The following is a 14546-nucleotide window of genomic DNA, read 5'->3' as shown; positions in this document are numbered from 1 at the left end:
TCTGGGGGACAATAGTTAGATGCAATCACAGTGAGTTGTTGATGAGAAGAAAACAGGGTAAGACAGTGGGAGAAAGCTCCAAGTCAGGATGGCAAACATGGGGCACTCATGTCCCCACGTCCAGGGCACACAGTGGGAACCCCCTCACTCTTTCCCACTGAGCCCAGGTGTGGGTTTCTCACTGCCTCTCATATCACCCCAGGCAGACACTCCCAGATCAGAGTCACAATCCATAGTAGATTCACGATGGTAACAAATTCTCTGATGCCTCTGAGAGGCACAGTTTAGTTTCCCTCCCCTTGAATCTGGTTTGGCCCTGCTTGACCAATAGAATTTGACAGAAGTAACTGGGACTTCTGAGGCTAAGAAGCCTTGCATGCTCACAAGGGCATCTTGGCTGGATTTTGGAGTCCTGGGCCCTCATGGGAGAGGTCAGAGTATCCTGACAGGTGGTGTGGGAATGTTCTGAGATGACATGGGGGAGAAGGTGGGGTCCAGTGGACCCTGCCAAGGTGGCAGACATGTGAATGACATTGGTTAGGATCCTCAGTTAGAGCCCAGGTGTTAGCTGAACCCCCCTGAATGACCCTGATCAAGGCCACCTAAAGCAGAAAAACCACCTAGCTGAACCAAGTCCAAACTCCTTATGTGAGTGTGAGATTGAATACAAAAGCTGTGTTAAGCCACGGGCATCTGGGGTAATTAGTTACACCACCGTAAATACCCTGAACATGAAAGTGAAACTCACTGGCCACCCTGGATGTAGACAAAAACTGTGTCCTGGGCCCAGCAGGAGCACCTGGGGGCTTTTACAATAATAGAACAGTAATACTAGAATACACTGAGTGATTACTACATGCAAGGACACTCCAAAACACTTTACATGGAATAACTCACTTATACACAACCCAAGCTTTCAAGAGTACCAAACTCCCAAGAAGGGCCCAAACACCAATGGGCCAAATGCAGGTGCGTGATCACTAAAAGCCCGATGGAACAGAGCATCTGACGCTTTTCCAATCACGGCTCCTCTTTGATCTGTGCCTCACTATGCCGGTGTAAGCTGGGTGAGGTTGACTTATCATCTCTCTCTCTCTAGCAGATGAGGAAGCTGAGTGAGGCTCACAGAGGCTGTGATTTGTGCAGGTGCCCACTGGTTAGTAAAGGAGAGGAAATTTGAACCCAGGTCTGACAACTCCCTGGCCCATGGTTCTTCTGTATGTCCCTCTGCCTCTTCGCATACGTTAGCTTGTAGAGAAAGGTCCTCCTGCCCACAACATTCCTGCCTCTCCCCCAAGATCCACTCAACACAGGAGGGTCAGAAAACGTCCTCACAGAGGGAGCACGCTCAGACTTCTCAGCGGACACGAGCTGCATGCACGGTTTGTAGTACCTCAGTTTCTCAAGCTCTCCTCTGCGAAGCTCAGGTCCTGGGGGTGGGGAGAGGATGAGGGGTTGAAGTTGCTGTGAGAATTGAGCCAGGTGGGGCACACAGTGACTGCGAAGTGCCTGCTCAGTTATTAACTTACGTGACAAGTACTGAGCATCTATTATGTGCACGTGCTATTTTAGGCACCAGAGATTCAGCAGTGAAAAAAAGGAAGCACAGTTTGCCTCCTACAGACCTTACGCTCCAGGGTTAAATGGAAGTGTCTGTGAGATGGGATGCTGGGGCGCTGCCTAGGCCCACTCACTAGCTCTTTGCACACAGCAGCTTTGGTTCACACTCGCTTCAAATTTATTCCACAGCAACATGACAAATCAGTGTCCTCTGGGGACTTTTAGAGTACGGTCAAAACCACAACCACTAAATCTGACAACTTGGCGATACGCTCTTGCACTGTGGGCTGGGGTCATGGACCCGTTCTGGGTAAGCGGTCCTAAGGAGTGGCTTCCAAAGAGCACAGAATGCTTCTTTGGGCCTATCTCATTAAAAGGCACCCAGCCCCACTCAGCTCTCTACCTTTGGCTTCTCAGACTGTCATGTTGTGGGGGGGTGGGTGTGGGGAGGGTAGAAATTTCTGGAGTTAGGAGGCAAAGAAATGATCTGAGCTGCTCTCTTTCAGTGAGTTAGAGGCCGGAGCTGAAATCTTGCATGTTTAAAACCAGAGCTCATTGGAATTCACCAAAACCTGGAGGAGTTCCCCCAGAGACCTGCAAAAGCCTAATAGTGCTATTTGTTTCTGAAGCAGGGGACATTGCAAATCCATTCCACCTGCCCTTCCCCATTAAAGTCGTTTTCTGGTCTCAGAGGTTAGGGAGGGAAGGGATTAGCCACTCTTCGGCAATGGGGCGTCCACATGAGGGCAGGACAGGCCTCCAAGCCTGCAGATTTTCCAGAGTGTTTTATTTTTGGAAGATTGTTGGCCAGGCAGCCGGCAAGGACTTCTCCAGTTTTGATGAAACACATTTGGTTTCATTTTCTAGTTTGTGCATTCGGTTAGCATTTATTGCCTGGGAAGGCAGGGTTCTGAGTGAATGCAGCAAGCTGTGATGGAGTTTATATTCTAGTGGGGGAAGTTTACACAATACACAAAGAAATAGACACATAAGGAAAAAATCAGATGGTAATGGGAGCGAGGTGGGGAATTAAAATACACTGATGAGATCAGGAGGCCTCTCAGAGGAGGTGACATTTAAGCTGAGACCCAGCAGGAAGGAATCGGCTATGTAAAGAGCAGGGGGAAGCATCCCAGGCAGAGGGAGAGAGAGTGGCAAGCCAAGGTGGGGCAGGTGAGGAGAAGGGCCCAGAGAGGCCACAGCACAGTGGGAGAGGAGCATGGCTTAAGAGGAGGTGAGACAGGTAGGTTGGGATCTTGAGGGGCCGAGGGCCCTGGGGGGGGGGGGGCGGGAGGGTAACGTGATCTGATTTACAGTGGCAACAGATAATGCTAGCTGCTGCACAGAGAGTGGCCTTGTACCAAAAAAGGCAAAAGAGGAGGAAGGGAGGCCCATGGGAGGCTTCTGTGTTTGTCAAGGTCAGGGATGGTGGTGGTTCTGACTGGGGCACGGGAGTGGGGAAGGAGAAAAAGTTGACAGGACTGGACACGGAGGTGATAACACTTGGTTGATGGGTTACCTGTGGAGGTGTGGGTGGGATGCTTCTAAAGTAAGCAGAATGTTTCCCAGAGAGAATAGCTCGACATTTTAATATTTTTTGCCCTCGTCTTTTCCAGTTATATAAGCATACATATGTATTTGTATAAAAATCCAAATCTGGATATGGCTTTACATCATGCTTTTAAACATAACATTCTTTTTTGTGACTATTTCTGAGTCATAATTTTTAATGACTACATAATAGCTCAACATATAGGGCATACCATAATTTCTTTAACCAATCACTGGCTGACATTTGGGCAGCTTCCAATAATTCTGCTGCTAGAAACAAGGCTATAGTAAACATCCCTATACATAAATCTTGAGGCTGATCTCTGATTTTTTTTTCCCCTTGCGATAAATTGCCTCCAGTGGAATTACAGAATCAAAGGCAGTTTTAGAAAGAGACTTGATAAATAGGTGCGGCTGAAATGGCAGGAGAGATACAACAATTTTATACTCCTGTGGGCTATATTTGATAGTTTCCATTTTGCTTTATTTTGCTTAACTGAATTTTATCCTTAAAAATGGCCAATTTAAGAGCCCCCAAAATGTATCATGCTAACTGTTTATATGTGCCTTATTTTGATTACTAGTGAAATATGCATCTTCCTACTATTTAGTGATCAGACATATGTGGTGGGTGGAAGTGAATGTGAGTTTGTGTGTGTGTGCTCTCCTTTCCTGCTCTTTACCAACTCTTCTACTCACATGGCAATCTTTCATTATTGATTACTAAGAGCTTTTTATATAGTGAAGTCACTCCTAACTCTAACTACAATCCCCACTCGCTGTTTTTCATTTACTTTATGATATTCAGAAGACAAAAGATTTTATGTCATTGACCATATCAACCATTTCCCCAATTGTGTCTTCCTTTTCTCTTTGGCTTAGGAGAGCCACCCTCACCTGCGTAAAGCATATAAATATCCATGTGTATTTATTTAGGGTCTTTTAGAATCTCACTTCCTGTTGAAGCAACCTTCCCAAGTTATTTCTGCAGAATATAAACCATCAGTCTCATGAAATACTCCAGTAATTATGGGAATAGCATGTACTACAGTTCTGCCTTGACATTGTCTACTGGACAGCAGCAACAAAGACTCTTAAATGTTTGCAGTGAAGAAATCCACTTGGCTTACTGTACTGTTTCCCAGACTTTCTTAACTATACAGAACGCTTTTCCTGTGGTGGTTACCAGTGTCCAATAAGAGTGTTTTAGGACAAGCACTTGAAAAGAGCCATTTTATCCCAGTGGAGTCATGGTGCAAACCCACTTTTTTTTTATTTTGTTTTGTTTTTAACTTTTTTTAAAAAATTATCAGTATAACAGGATTCATTATTTTTGCACCACACCCAGTGCTCCATGCAATCCGTGCCCTCTATAATACCCACCACCTGGTACCCTGACCTCCCACCCCCTGCCCCTTCAAAACCCTCAGATTGTTTTTCAGAGTCCAGAATCTCTCATAGTTCACCTTCCCTTCCAATTTCCCCCAACTCCCTTCTCCTCTCTAACTCCCCATGTCCTCCATGTTATTTGTTATGCTCCACAAATAAGTGAAACCATATGATAATTGACTCTCTGCTTGACTTATTTCACTCAGCATAATCTCTTCCAGTCCCATCCATGTTGCTACAAAAGTTGGGTATTCGTCCTTTCTGATGGAGGCATAATACTCCATAGTGTATATGGACCACATCTTCCTTATCCATTCATCTGTTGAAGGGCATCTTGGTTCTTTCCACAGTTTGGTGACCGTGGCCATTGCTGCTATAAACATTGGGGTACAGATGGTCCTTCTTTTCACTACATCTGTATCTTTGGGGTAAATACCCAGGAGTGCAATGGCAGGGTCATAGGGAAGTTCTATTTTTAATTTCTTGAGGATTCCTTATATGGAAAACCCAAAAGACTCCACCCCCAAACTACTAGAACTCATACAACAATTCAGCAACGTGGCAGGATACAAAGTCAATGTACAGAAATCAGTGACTTTCTTATACACTAATAAAGAAAATACAGAAAGGGAAATTAGAGAATCGATTCCATTTACTATAGCACCAAGAACCATAAGATACCTGGGAATAAACCTAACCAAAGAGGTAAAGGATCTGTACTGGAGGAACTACAGAACACTCATGAAAGAAATTGAAGAAGACACAAAAAGATGGAAGACCATTCCATGCTCTTGGATCAGAAGAATAAACATTGTTAAAATGTCTATACTGCCTAGAGCAATCTATACTTTTAATGCTATTCTGATCAAAATTCCACCGGTATTCTTCAAAGAGCTGGAGCAAATAATCCTAAAATTTGTATGAAATCAGAAGAGACCCTGAATTGCTAAGGAAATGTTGAAAAGCAAACCCACTTTTTCTAAACACCTAATCATTCGTCATAGCACCATCTGAGAATAATCTCCCCCTTCTCACAGTTCTGTTAGGATTCTGTGTCCTGAGCTTTACTTCTGTCCTTTCTTTTCATGTCCATGGATGTGTCCAGTTCTCACACTACAGTTATGCTGTTTTCCTTGTTTTTAACAGTAACAGTTGGTATTATTTGGTTCATAAAACTCTGTGGCCACTGCATCTTCTTTATGGATCTTATCACCACAAAACCACCTCTTTTTTTCTCATTTAATGTTTTTACCTTGAATTTTACTTTGCCCCTAAAGTGGCTACCTCTGCTTTCTTTATTGTGTTCACTCAGAGAGCTTTGTCCACTCTTTTCCTTCAGCCATTTGCTTTTAAATATCTGTCTTTTCATTCTCCCATCCACCAAAAATATGCTGAGTCCACCTATGTGCCAAATGTCAGGTGCTGGGGAACACAATCTGAGTGCTCATTCTCCTAGAAATGAGTACAGTATGAAGACAAACAGTAATTGATAATTTCCTAAGTATACCTAAGTCAGAGTGGTGACAGATGCTTTACGGGCTACAAAAGGGTATAATGGAATGTTTGGGGCAGCATATTGGAAAGGCTTTCTTGAGGAAGAGACATTTAGGCTCAGCTTTAAAGGATGTGTTTGTTAATCAGATTATAGTAGGAGGCACTGGGGGGCATCCTAGACAGAAAATGACCTTGTGGCAGGAAGGAACTTGTTGCCAGCAAGGGGGACGAGGAGCAGAACAAAGAGAATACAGTACAAGTTGAGCCTGGAAACATTCAATGGAGCCAGGCATGCAGCATCTTTTAGGTGTTCTTTCAAGGATGTGGACCTTTATTCTAGAAGCATGAAAAATCCACAGAGGGTTTTAAGCAGAGGGTTAATGAGTGGTGTGTCACAGACTGGTGAGCACAAGGGCAAAGCAAGCACATCTCTTTCCAACTGTGTTGAGTGACTGGTCACTCAAGGTCACTCATGGTAGTAGTATGTACACCATGGCAAGTGGCAAATGCCAACTTATTAGGGCTTTCTCTCCTGGAGACCCAGTTGTCAAACATTTACTTGCATAATCACCAACGCATTTTTTAGATGATTTTATTTAGTTATTTGACAGAGAGAGAGAGAGATAGAGAGGTCATAAGCAGGCAGAGAGGCAGGCGGTGGGGGGGGGGACACACTCCCCACTGAACAGAGAGCCTGATGTGGGGCTCAATTCCAGGACCCTGAGATCATGACCTGAGCCGAAGGCAGAGGCTTAACCCACTAAATCACCCAGGCACCCCACCAACTGCATTTTGAAAGGAAATCACTCTGGCATCTGGGTGGAAAGGAAGTTCCGGGAGAGCAAGAAGGGATACAGGGAGGTTGGTTATGATGTGATGAGGAGAGTATGGCCGAGGAATAACTGTATCTTGAATGAGAGTGGTTATAGTGAAGATGGAGAGGCATGGACAGGTCTGAGGCACATATGGACATACAATGGAAAAGACTTGTGATACACTGGATTGGGTTACTAGAGGAGAAACAGGTGATGACAAAGGCTCCCAGATTTCTGGCTCATGTAAATGGATGGATGGTGGGGTCATTTACTGAGATACAGTAAATTGTTGGTCGAGGAGTGTTTTGGTTTTGTTTTGGCAGGGTGGCGGTTGGTGATGGGGGAAAGACCATAAGGTTAGGTTTGGACATAATGCATCTGAGTTGCCTGTAAGACACTTGAGTGAAGGAATTGAGTAGAAAGTCAGACTCTATGGGCCTTGATATCAGAGTGGAGGTCTAAGGAGGTTCTATAAATGGGAGTCGTGGCCCTTGGGTGGTGCTTGAGGCTGTGGCCTGGATGAGGTGACTTGAGAATACAGAATCAGAAGAGAAGACTGTCTATGTTGAGATGTCGAAGATTAGTGCTTGAGGGAAGAACATTTATGAGCCAACATTCAATACAAATAGCAAATAGGTCATTGTTGTTGTTTTTTAAGTCCATTTGGGAGTTTGCCTTTTAATTGGGAAGCTATTCCTTTAAGTTTTTCATTTTTTGTCATTATTTCTATTAATCTTAAAAAGATTTTATTTATTTATTTGACAGAGAGACATGGCGAGAGAGAGAACACAAGCAGGGAGAGTGGGAGAGGGAGAAGCAGGATTCCCACCGAGCAGGGATCCTGATGTGGGGCTTGATCCCAGGACCCCAGCATCATGATCTGAGCTGAAGGCAGATGCCCAACCACTGAGCCACCCAGATGCCCCGCATTATTTCTATTATTAGTTTCCTTGCTTTGTCCTTTTCCTTTGTTAATTTTTTTTCATCTTCAGCTCTATGGGCCAAGTTTTCCACTTTCTCTTTCTCTATTACTAATATGATTTAATATATTAATCTGATTATATATACTTAATTCTGAAACTAATGCATTTGAATCTCAAGGCCAATTCTTTTATGACACAATCTCTCTAAGTTATTTGTTTTGACTCATTCATCAATGGGGTCAAGTGTGACTTCATGCACTTTTTTTTTTTTTTTTTTTTTTTTTAAGGCATGGAGCTCCATATGGGGCTTGAACACACAAATCTGAGATCAAGGCATGAACTGAGATCAAGAGCTGGCTGCTTAACCAACTAAGCCACCCAGGTGCCCTGAAGTACATTTTTTAAAAAATAAAAAAAAAAGGAAGATGTCATGTATATTTGATTGCTCATATGTCTGAGAATGTCTTTCTCTGGCCTTCACACATAAGTATCACCTAGGTGGGACACAACAATGTTGGATTATAATTTTTGGTCCTCAAACTTCTCTAATGACTGCTCTAATATTTCTTGGCATTCAATAATTATAGACAAGAGGCCATTAATTGATTTGATTTTTCTTCTAGGATGCTAAGATTTTAGTGTATGTGGATACTTCAAAACCATTTCCAGGACACGTTTATGGATTGGGCAGTATTGATCAGAAGAATAAATTAGAGGAAAGACATAATGATAGGGTAGTAAAGAGAAAAGAATCAGTGACATCCTGGGAATCAGAGCCACATGTACATGTCATTACAATGCTGTGGAGAAACAGAAACAGGGGTGGGAGAAGGAGGCAGATGTGGCGGACACAGCCGAGTCTTCGTACTCACGCGATCACGGACATGGGACGAGAGAGGAACACAGAGAGAGTCTGACTAAGGAAAGGTTTCAGCAGAGGCTGCTCTGGAGATCCATCACCCTGACCGTCCTACGAATGGGGCTTTCACCTCAGGAGAACGACCTCAGGATGAGGAAAAACCACAAGCTGATTAAATGCATTAGATGTGGAGGATGAACAGAAGTGTTCTAGCTAGCACCGCCTTTGGGGCTGCAGGCCAAGAAGACAGTTTCGTGAGAAATGACTGATACTAAATATGAAAGGGTCAGGGTAAGCTTGGACTCTCAAAGGCCACTGAAAGCTCACGTACCATTCTGAGTCCTCCCGTCCACTCTGGAGGAGGTCATTGGGGGTCACAGATCATGTACCTGGGAGGTCACATTGTCTCTCTTATTGTACCAGCTAGCAGTCCTGCATAGGAGGAAAATGGGATGAGACCGTGGTTGAGTCCATTCCCTGGTGGCCTGTGATGACAGTGATCCCAAGACAGACTCTCTTCCCAGCCTTTACTAATGTTGGGAACTTTCAGGCCCCCCAGGGGTGACATGGGGTGAGAGATAGAGCAAGATGATCTAGAAGTGCTTTTTTTCTTTTTCTAGACCTTTGTGAGAACTTTCAACCTATTACCTGTTGAAAAAGACGTTCTTTCAAGAAGTCTTGATGTGTCACTCAGATGTGTCACTATTTGGGTGCTCTCGGGGCCATGACTTTCTACCTTCAATCAGCACAAACATTATTTCAGGCCATGGGTGGGAATGAGGATTGATACCACATGTTAGAATTTTCATCCTGTTGCTACTGGGGGAGGGTGACTGTCCTTTCCACCACAACAAACAAACAGCTTAGGACACTAATATCTTCAGGAATCTGAAGTGTCTTCAAGTGCCTTCAGGAATCTTCAAGTGCCAGGTCATGGGACATACAGGGAACATCCCTTTCCTCTCAGGGCTACACTCGTGGTCTCTGATGCAGGACTTAGAATGAGAGCTGGTCAAAGTCCTTGGCACTGATACCAACGATGGCAAAGATAGTGTCACTGTGCAAGGATGGTCTGTGCCTGATAGTGTGGCAGGCCTGGAGGGCTGTGCTGAAGGGGGATGGGGATAAGGGGGTTCATGTGTGTGACCCTCCTCCACCCAGCCCTGTGCCCAGTGCTGTCAGTGGTAGAAATCCTTACTCTGGGAATTCAGTCCCTCGGTCGCAAGGACTGCTGCTATCTGGGTGCAGACACTTGGTAGCAGTTAGATGCTGACCCATCTGTTCTAAGTAGAGGTGACTTGTTCGTTCACTCTAAGGACCAACATTTCCTGGAGAGGGGAGCCCTGCAGATGGGGAACAAGCTGGGGAGACGAGAACAGAAAGGAGGAGCAATGTTGGAGCACCAGCTGAGGCCATGGGGGCATGGTACATCTAGGTGGGCAGCCACTGAGTAACTCCTGGGGTCTGGTAGGGGAGGAGGGCTTCCAGAGCGAGGAGGAGGGCACAGAAACAAGCTCTTTCCTTTCTGGTGGTGGTGGGCAGCTCAAAGGTGCCTATAAGAAGTCTCATCAGTCCATGGTGGCGAGAGGTTTGGACTTCAAGGCACCTGTTTGTGGAAAGGATGGTAGCCTGCCTGCGTCTGCTCCACAGGCCTGAGTGCAGCCCTCATGAACCAGCCTACAGTGGCCTGGGGCCACACACAGCACTTCCACCTGCTTGGCTGATAAAGCCACTCAGGGCAAGGTCAGGTTCCCTGACAGCAACTTCATCTGGGAACCTGTCGGCCTTGGCCTCAGCTTACTGCCTGCAGAGCAGTGGGATCAAGGGAGGCCATTCCTGGGAGTGTAATGGTTTTCCAAGTAGCAGGGTCACCTTCTTAGAGGCACAAAATCAGGGCAGTGGCCTGGGTCACACCAGTGACAGACACAACCTGTGTGATGCCAGGAAGAGATGGGAGAAGAGAGGAAATGACGGTGGGGACGGGATAACAGAGGGCCCAGCAGCACAGAAGACGGACGGGTTTCCCACACAGCCAGCCCTCACTGCTCATGGCCCACACTTCTGCCAGGCCCAGCAAGACACCCAAGATGAGAGGCACGTGTCCTTGTGGCTTTGCTTCTGTACCAGTGAATACTCCCTCCTCTTGGCCTGATATGGTGAGAAAAAGAAGACAGTCACAGGTGTCAGGGCCTTAGCCCAGAGCCTGGTTGTGGGTGACTGGAGTCTGTCATGGTGTGGTTCCCAGGAGCAGTCCCTGAATCAAGGACTTGAGTGCCAGTAGTGTAATGGGAGGCGATCCCAGGAAACACTGGGAGGAGAAGGGGAAACTAAACAAGGGAGCGGCAAGGGCTGGTGGAGATGACGGAAATGAGCAGGTTATTGCCACAGGCAGCTGGGGGTTAAACCAGCCAGGCAGGCACTTGGAGGGTAGCTGGAGAGGAGGCCTCCGGGCGCCCCCTGCTGGTAGCTGAGCTGTCGCTTACCTACCAACTTGGGGCCACTTTTGGCTACAGGCTGCTCCCAGGGACAGGAATTCCCCAGCATTTCTGGTCTGCCCCGTGATTACACCAAGCATGCCCTAGCATGGGGGGAAAGGCAGAGAACACCAGTAGGTACCATCAGTGTGTTGGGACCCGTGAGAGCCAGGTGTCCAGGGCAGGACACTGTTGGCGTCTGCCGGAGTGGCCAAGGACTGTTTAGTGAACACATGCAATTACAGAAAGGAAGGGTCACAGGTGCCCACAGAGGGCAGGGCAAGGGACAGACTGCTGAGCGGGAGGCCTAGAGCAAGGCTCTGTAACAGACAGGACTCCTAGACCCTGGAAAAGGTCCAGGGAAACTGACTCAGTTGTACCAAGACACAGAGATGACTGATGGGAACGTTAGGACCAGGGAGCCCAGATCTGCAGACCCCGAGGGCATGATCTTGTCTCACATCCAGCCATAGGCAGGCTCCAGTATGGCCCGGCTGGTGGATACTGACCCACACACCAATGGCATGGTCAGTAAAGGTCTTTGTCTACCAGGTGAGGTCAGGTTCTCTCTCACATGAATTTCAGTCCAGAGCAGCAGGTTCCAGGACTGAGGAATGTTCAGCGATGGAGCATCAGGTTCCTGAAGGGGTGTGGGCAGCCTGCCGGGGAACTGGTGAGCTGCTGGCATCGTACCCCTGATGGTGAGAAGCTGGGCTGACAGGGACAGGACCTGCTTCCATCTGTCGTGAAGGGCCCAGAGGAGTGTCATTCCTGATTTAAAATGCCAACAAGTGTTCTAGCCATGCACATTAGAGGCAGGGCTATGCAACATCCTCCACGAAGAATAAGGAGGAATCTCCATGCCCCACACTCGTTTGAAGACCTAAGGAGTCAATGACCTGCCCAAAGCTAACAGGCTAAGGATGGTTACATATCTGTCAGGCCAGAGGGGAACAAGAGTCTAGCTCTCTCTTCCTCTGGTTACAGGAAGAAGAAACAAGACTGCAGAACGACAGCCCACGTGTCCCTTTCCACTCGCCATCATTTCTCTGCCTTGCTAATTATACAATTGTGATCTCTTGCCATTAAGTCATTGAAATGAAAGATACTAAATAAGTCTGTGCGCGTGTAGAGTCCGGTACTTGTTTATTGATCATCCTCTTCTGCGGCTTTTCTTGAGAGACGTGATGCTGATGTTTCTTATCTACTTCTATTTATCAAGATTAAGGGGGAAAAATTCTCATCTGTTTTCAACCAGAGTCAATAAAAGCATGTTCAGCAAAACCAATGTAATACAGCTTGGGTGCCATTCTTTGACTGATTTTTTTTTTTTTTTAACTCTCATGCGATGGTCCATTATCTTGAACTCTAGTGCAAAGAAGTATAAAAACGAAACAGGCATCCGTGCCTTGACCCTCACAATCACAGGGCCTCAAAACTCATGCTGATGCTCTCCTGAGTCAGAGAGGCTCAGCTGCGCTTTCCATGTCACCAAGATGAAAACCACTGAGCATCTGAGTCTCATTATACCACCGGCTGTACACACTGGCACACTTTCTTGCTGTGTACAATGATGTTTCAGAAAATTTTCGAAGACCTTATTTATCAGAAAATTGTCCCTTCTAAACACACGTGCGGAAATATTCTTGTACCATATGGACCACCTTCATTTCCACCCATCCCTCACCTCCTTTGCAGAAGGCCTTCAGCACAACACCTTGTGTTCATAAGGTAAGTGCGACTTTCTAATTAGAAATCAAACATGGGTGGTGGAATCTAAATGTGGAATTCAAATTCACATGAGGTCCAAATATATCCAGCTGTTCCTATCTGAGCTTTTTCCAGGTGCAAGAAAGTGATAAGGCGAGTCTGATTCTTCTAATGGGACTTAGAGAAGAAATGGCAACATTTAAGGATTCCTATCTGGGAAAGGAGAGGAAAAGCCCAAATGTTCTAAACATTTACCCTTAGAATTCTTTCATTTTCTGGTGTTGAGGCAACTCTTCCATGGTTTGGGGAGGTCTTCCATCCCTTCTGCTTCTGTATCCTCTCCTTAAAATCATGTGGGTAGCTGATCCTGCTGGAGAGGGGGAATGCTAGGCATCTTTAGGACACAGCTGCTTTTCAGCTCCTACCTGGGTGGGTCTGCACCTGGGGTGGGGTGGCGCTGCACAGGGTCTTCTCCCTTAAGGAATCCAACCCTGTAAGGCCAGCTCCGCTGGGAGTTCAACCTGATGTTCTGAGGGGGGCCCCTAGCACTGAGAGGTCAATTTCTGTCTATAGGGATCCTTCAGACCAATAGGAGGGCCCTAGACTCTGCCTCTTTCACTACATTCAATCCAGACTATACTGCCTATAGCAACCCCCTGACTCTGGGCCAGGCTCCCTCTGCCCCTAGCTTTTGAACATCCCATCCTCTCTGCTCAGAACACATTCCAACCCATGCCTCCTACTCCTTGGCCTTGGGCCCTCGCTGGCTTTCAGTTTAGACATCATGTCATCTGAGACATGGCTCTTACGTCTTTGTTCTGGAATTAGGGGGTCCTGCTGCATGTGCCTACATCATCCCTTCTCTCCCGGCCCCTGTGCTAAGCTGTGCCTATCAGACCAGAGCCTGTGGAGGGGAACTGTGTCTGTGCAGGTGAGCTCCTCACAGTGTGGGTTAAATGACTCAACAACAGAAAGGAAGAAAGGGAAAGTAAAAACAGAGAGGATCATATAGGCAGGTGACTAGTTGTCCACAGCCCCTGCTATGGTCTGAATGTGTTCTCCCCAATTTAAATATGGGACCTGAAGCCCCAAGCTGATGGTTTGAGGAGCTGGGGCTTTGGGGAGGTGATGAGGATTAGTACCCCTATAAAAGAGGCCTGGGGGAGCTCTCTAGCCCCTTCACATGTGAGGACATGGTGAGAAGCTGTTAGTTTGCAACCTGGAAAAAGCTCTCAGCAGAACGCAGCCATGTAGGCATGCTGACCTCAGGCTTCCAGCCTCTGGAGCTTCCAAACACCTGTGGTTTCTAAGCCTCTAGCCTGTGGTATTCTATTACAGCAGCCCAGACTCACCAAGACAGCCCTCCTGGGAGGGTTTGCCTGCCAGCCTGCTGAGCAAGGGTGGGCCAGCTGCTTCTCCAGGCCCAGCACCAATGAAGGCCTGCCAAGGAGCACTGGTACCTGGTCCCCCCTGCAGCCATACTGTAGTCAGCTCCCCCTCTTTGGGGACCACACTGGTCCCCTGTTCCTACGCTTGCTCAGACTCAATTCATGCTATGCCCCACCCTCGGCAATTAGGAAAGGTCTCTTCCATGCCCTGCTCTCTCTTGCTAGTCCATCCTCTGCCCCCTGCTGCTGCCCTATGTTGGCCCTGGTCAGCCATCAGCCAGCTAGAGCTCCTAAGCCCTGGCGTCCCTCTATAGAGCCTATGAGCTCTTAGGCCTAGGCAGGATGAAGGAACTTCTGCAGGGCATGGGGTGGGTTGTCCCCAT

General features: G+C 46.9%; 1 protein-coding gene across 1 annotated transcript in view; it reads right to left on the bottom strand.

Annotated features, from left to right (window-relative positions):
- FSTL4 (follistatin like 4) overlaps positions 1 to 14546 on the bottom strand; it is a 297369-nt gene that overhangs the window by 241999 nt on the left and 40824 nt on the right. The window lies entirely within an intron of this gene.

This window comes from Neovison vison, chromosome 1, assembly GCF_020171115.1.
Source record: "Neovison vison isolate M4711 chromosome 1, ASM_NN_V1, whole genome shotgun sequence".
NCBI lineage: Eukaryota > Metazoa > Chordata > Mammalia > Carnivora > Mustelidae > Neogale > Neogale vison.
Note: the sequence above shows the minus strand (reverse complement) of the source record. Positions and strands in the feature narration are given on the sequence as shown.